At 34.8% G+C, this 6,000-nt stretch overlaps 1 pseudogene; it reads left to right on the forward strand.

Moving 5' to 3' along the window:
• The first annotated feature begins 4,267 nt into the window (after positions 1–4,267).
• Positions 4,268–5,203, forward strand: LOC139707096 (olfactory receptor 4S2-like; annotated as a pseudogene).
• Positions 5,204–6,000: the final 797 nt, after the last annotated feature.

Genomic DNA, 6,000 nt, shown 5'->3' on the forward strand with positions numbered 1-6,000 from the left:
TGACAGCATCTCACTAATTGCTTAGTGCCTCACCATTGAACTCATGATCCTCCTGCCTCAGCCTCCCAAGCTGCTGGGTTACAGGCATGTGCCACCTTGCCCAGCCTATTATTTGTTTTCTTGATGACTGTCATCCTGATTGGAGTGAGACAAAATCATGAAGTACTTTTAATTGGCATTTCCTTGATTTCCAGAAATATTGAAAAATTTTCCATATGTTTGTTCACCATTTATATTATTCCTTTAAAATTAATAATAAAATAGCCAACAAAAATTAGCTAATTTTTGCATTTTATTACACATACATATCTGTGCCTGTTTTATACAGAATCCTTTGTGGTAGGTACTATAGTCACTGTTTGACAAATGAGGAAGCTAAGAACCAGAGAGATGTGAAACTTAATTAAGATTATGCAAAAATTAAGTGATAGGACATTTGTTGGAAACTACATAATCTAACTCAAGCACACTCACAATAATAACTTGCTTTCTTGCAAAAAGCAATAGTTCCTTTGACTTTACAAAGGAACATAAATCTTATTTTCTGAAAAAAAAATTTGTGAAACTAAGGAACTCAAATAATGCTGAAAATCAGAGTTTGGGGTTTTTTTTTTGTTGTTGTTGTTTTTGTTTTGTTTTTTTTAGAGGCTATGGTGAAGCAGGGTGAACACTGGTGTTCAGATTCTCTCGGTCAAGATTCTGTCCAATGTTTATTAACAAACTTGTTGCAGCAGAGATGAAAAAAATCCAGTAATAAGAGACTTTAAGTAAGGTGGCATTTTTATGTAGTGCACATACATCAGAGGCCCCGGTTTTCTCACTCTACAGTTTGATCAATACTCCTCTTGGATCAGCTAGCTCAATGATGCAGTGCAAATGTCCATTCTGAAGCTTATGAATGATACAAAGAAACATTTTTGAAATATAATGCTTTTGTGTGTTAGGCTTTCTTTAGAATTGGAGAGCCTCAGTTCTCATGAATCTTGGTCATGTCCTTCATAGTAATCAACAGGAATCACCTTGAGCTCTTCCAATTGGTACTGGCTCAGGAACTTTTGTAATCAAAAGTTTTGTAAGTTTATGAAGCCACCGATGCAAATCTGAAGAGTCTCATATGTTCCACTTCCTGGCAGAGACTCCAGGATCTAACAACTGCTGCCTTGGTAGGGACATTAAAAATGTAATATCATGAATAGCCCCCTAAACTCAAGAATATAATATCAAGGCATGTGGGAAACAGTGATGTGAATAAAATGAATCAAACTGATGACACATGTTTATTACACATTCTTCTAAATGTCATCAATTGTAGCACCTGTGTGATGAACAGCAGAACTGTTGGAGTATATTTCCAAATGGACTCTTTGGTTTCTATTGGATCACAGAGCTCTTATGCTTTATAAACTATTCCATTTGAAAGGTTGTGCAAACATTAAACCATCACACATTTACTTCTTGATGTTTTTCCTTTGCTCTTTTTTTTTTTTTAGTTAATTTCTCTGCTAAAACCAGATGATAAGAATATGAACAAGATCTCTTTTACATTTTTTTTGTTATTGGCCAACAACAAAAATATAAGATAGGGTCTTTTGGGGGAAGAAAAATAGACAAAAATGATGGGAAATAAAATAAAAAGGAATAAGGCAAGAGTTAACCTTAATGATTTAAACTTAAAAACTAAAGAAATTATAGCCCATAATACAGTTCATCCCAGGTGTGTATCATAAATGCATCTCATCTCAGCTTTTTTCTCTGGAAACTAGTATATATTCCTTTAAGAAGAAAAAAGTGAACCCCCAAAGTACCATTAAATCTCACCTTTCCTTTCTAAGAGAATTTATTAAAGAGTAGACTAATTCAACTTCAATCCACAAAAATGCATATTTTAATACCTTTTAAATGAAATATATACTATTGTATGTATATATCAAAAGTCATTACTTCAAAGAAAAATATGCAATCCTAGAATTACTTATGCTTGATGAATTGCTTTGTAATTAAGGTTAACAGTTCTAAATGTAAAAATCAACTGAACTTAAAAATGAAGCAAAGCCACTTTTAGTTTTAAAAATAATTGAAAAAAAAATCAGTACATGACATCTCTCTTTAGATATGTGATTTGGTTTTAATTATGGTGAAAGGTTTGGGGGAAAACTGTCCCTAAGGTAATTACCATATTGCATCATTCCTTCTAGAATAACTTTATAAGCAGAGGAAAAACATTTCTTATCAAAGATATTGAAGATCAGATGATTTCATTAGGTTAAAAAACCTTTAAGAAGGAACACTGACTTTCGTACAGGCTTTGAGTTTAGGTGATTAGATGTTCTCTGGAACTGATTATTCACAAAGCAATTCCTCTGGTGTCACCCTTATTTCAATTCGAGTCTGCATCCAAATTATATCAGGAAGACACAGAAAAGTAAAGACAAATACAAGCTCTGGAAAATACGGTGAGATTCTTTTATTCTATTACTAATATACTATTTGGTAACATGGGAATTTGGTGCATTGGCTATATTTTAACATCTCTAATATAGTTGGAAGAAACTATTCTACTGATTTATAGAGAAATTAAATTTAGATGATAAATAATAAAGTTCATCTGTGCACAAACAAGAGCTAGAGTAGCATGGATGTGAATAAAACATTTCAATCATTTCAAAGGACAGTGAGACTTTATCACATTAGAAATGATCAGAAAAGGGAGAATGGATTACACTGAGATAGGTCTTAATTTCAGAAGATAGAACAATTTCTCTAGGACTTTGTAGAATGAACAGAAGGGAATAGATCCCAGGATAATGTGTGAATGCTCATTTTCTTCTACAACAGAAACAAGCAACATTATTCACAGCTGTTGAAAACTGCTATTACTTGAGTTATTGTAAAATTAATTGCTCTCTGTGGAGAGTACTACTCTTTTGTAAGTTCAGCAAGAAAAACAACAGGGAAAGGACCTGTGAAGCACAGGATGTGGCTGATTTTAAATCTGATTTGCAATATTGTTATTACTATTATTAACATAAGTGTTACTATTTGGTAATGCACAAAAGTAAGCAGACCTGTGATGACTATACTCTAGGATCTCTAGTATACAGATCTGATGAAACCTGTAGTTGTCAAAAAGCTGAAAATGCCTGACACATTATTCCTGCAAAAGGCTACCTGAGAGCACAGAGTTATTAGTAGTAGGAAGCAACAAGCCAGATAGATGTTAAGGGGATCAGATTGCAGGGGGATGATCTATAACTAGAAGAAACATTCATATTTGTGCCTTGAGTTAATAAAGAACCTTGAAGACTCCCAAATGAAAACTCCTCTGTATGCCTTTTCCACCAAAACATAAAAGTGACTTCACTAGTGTGTCTGAAATTCCAACATGGAAGGTTTATACACTTACATTAAACATCATGCATTTCCTAAACCCATAATAATAAAAATTACTAAAGGACAACCTCTTCCTGGAATGTTATATTCACCCACAATGGGAGAACTAAAATATTCTAGCATGAGATTTGAAAACTTGGAAGGACACATGAGGAATATTGTCACAAAAGAGCCACTCCTGCATTTTTGTTTTTTCCATATTTTTCAGTTTCAGGGAATTTGTTTTCAGTTACTACACAAAAGTTGAGTAATAAATAAAGCCATAGTAAATCCTGGTAAGCCCTCAGACACTCCACATTGCAAGAGCTTGAGCCCAAACAGAGTCCATAAATTCACACACAGATATCTGAAATGGAGCCTGCAGAAGTCACCCAATCTGGACACTTGGGTGTATGTAGTGACCAGATGTGGCTGTATTCAGAAGAAATCATGTAGGCATGCTTGTATTTCTAACACCAAAGCACAGGAAACCTTGCCTCCAAACAAAGGGTTGCTTTAAATTTCATTGTGTGTCTTTTACAGAAAGAACACTAACTAAATGTTTACCCAAAATGATATAAGTTAACCTTAGGAAAAGGTTAGGCATGTGAGAACCTTGGTTAGATGTGTTACTTCAGGAATTTGCTTTGTCTCTCTGTTCTCTGCTCCATCATGTGAAATGAATAACTCTGATATATTATTGATGTAAATTATGAGAAAAGAAACACTAAAATTTATGTGTTCATGTCAATCTGCACTCAGTACTCATTTTTCTTCCATTTTTAACTGTGTGATCATTAATTTATCTTGAGTTAGAAATAAATGCTAATAGTCTTTCTGATGTCTTTCTTTCAGATAATTTAACTGTGTTGGTCACTTGGCCTACTTGATTCATTACATGGAAAAAATAAATAATGTAACTGAATTTATTTTCTGGGTCCTTTCTCAGAATCCAGATGTTGAAGAAGTCTGCTTTGTGGTGTTCTTATTTTTTTATGCAGTCATTCTTCTGGGAAACCTCCTCATCATGCTGACCATTTTCATGGGGAACCTTCTGAAGTCTCCCATGTATTTTTTCCTCAACTCTTTATCTTTTGTGGACATTTGTTTCTCTTCAGCTACAGCACCCAAGACAATTGTTGACCTGTTAGCAAAGAACAAAACTATCTCATATGAGGGGTGCATATTGCAACTCTTTGGGGTGCATTTCTTTGGAAGCACTGAGATCTTCATTCTTATAGAAATGGCCTATGATCATTATGTGGCCATCTGTAAACCCCTGCACTATATGACCATCATGGACAGGGAGAAGTGCAATAAAATGCTGCTGGGGACCTGGGTAGGTGGGCTCATCCACACTGTTATCCCCATATCTCTAGTAGTTCAGCTACCCTTCTGTGCACCCAATGAGATTGATCACTACGTCTGTGATGTCCGCCCTGTGCTCAAACTTGCCTGCACAGACACACATATTATTGGTGGAGTTGTGACAGCCAACAGTGGTACTGTCACTCTGGGGAGCTTTGTGATCTTGCTCATCTCCTATACTACTATTCTGGTGTCTCTGAGGAAGCAGTCAGTAGAAGGAAGACGCAAAGCTCTGTCCACCTGTGGAGCCCACATTGCAGTGGTCATCATCTTTTTTGGTCCTTGAACTTTCACGTACATGCGCTCTGATGTGACATTTGCAGAAGATAAGATGGTGGCTGTATTTTACACCATTATCACTCCCATGCTAAATCCCATGATTTATACACTGAGAAATGCAGAAGTAAATAATGCCATGAAAAAAATATGGATCAAGAAGATTTTCTGGAATGCCAACAGCAAATAGTTGGAAATAATAATTTAAACTGGATGATCTTAGATGTGGTCAGCCTTACCTTAGTTAACTCATATCTTCAATGAATCAAATAATAACATCAAAAAATTTTCAGAAGTAACAAGTGAGAGAAATACATATTGCACAGAATTAACGTATTCTTTACCATGATCATTATATTTATTATTTCATAATCAGATAATTTTCTAAATATCCAAAGACACAGGAGTCGGAATATGCACAGAATCTCAACATCATCAGAGTAAGTGTCATTGTTTTCTCCAACTGCTCATTTTCTTTTATCATTTTCTCTAAGTGATTACAAAATTACTATGAAATATATAAAATTATTTCTGGCATTTAAAACTATGTTTGGTACAGATTAAAGAATCAATAATGCACAGATTGGGTGAACAATAGAATTCATAAAAATATCAAATCTTAGCTAATGAATTTTGACGTAAGTCTCACAAAACAGTGAAAACTCCGCCTAGTAAACTTGGAATGGTAGCAGAGTTGTCTTCAGAAAGTTAGAGATAAAATACAATCCTGAAAGACAAAAAAATGCTTTCATCTGTTAGTCTTGGGGAAAAGTCTTTGCCATTTTTAGGTTCAATTTTCTTTACACACACGCTACTCTCTCTGCCCCCCATCAACTGTACCATCTCACTAACTTGCTGCTTCTGACTGTAAACTTTGCTTGTCATCTGTACAAGCTATAAAGTAACTACCAGCCAAACTCAAGAAAATGAATGAAAAAAAGCCACTAATGAGAACCAGGCTACTGTGACTCAATCACAAGTGAAAAT

Source organism: Marmota flaviventris, chromosome 9, assembly GCF_047511675.1.
Source record: "Marmota flaviventris isolate mMarFla1 chromosome 9, mMarFla1.hap1, whole genome shotgun sequence".
Lineage (NCBI taxonomy): Eukaryota > Metazoa > Chordata > Mammalia > Rodentia > Sciuridae > Marmota > Marmota flaviventris.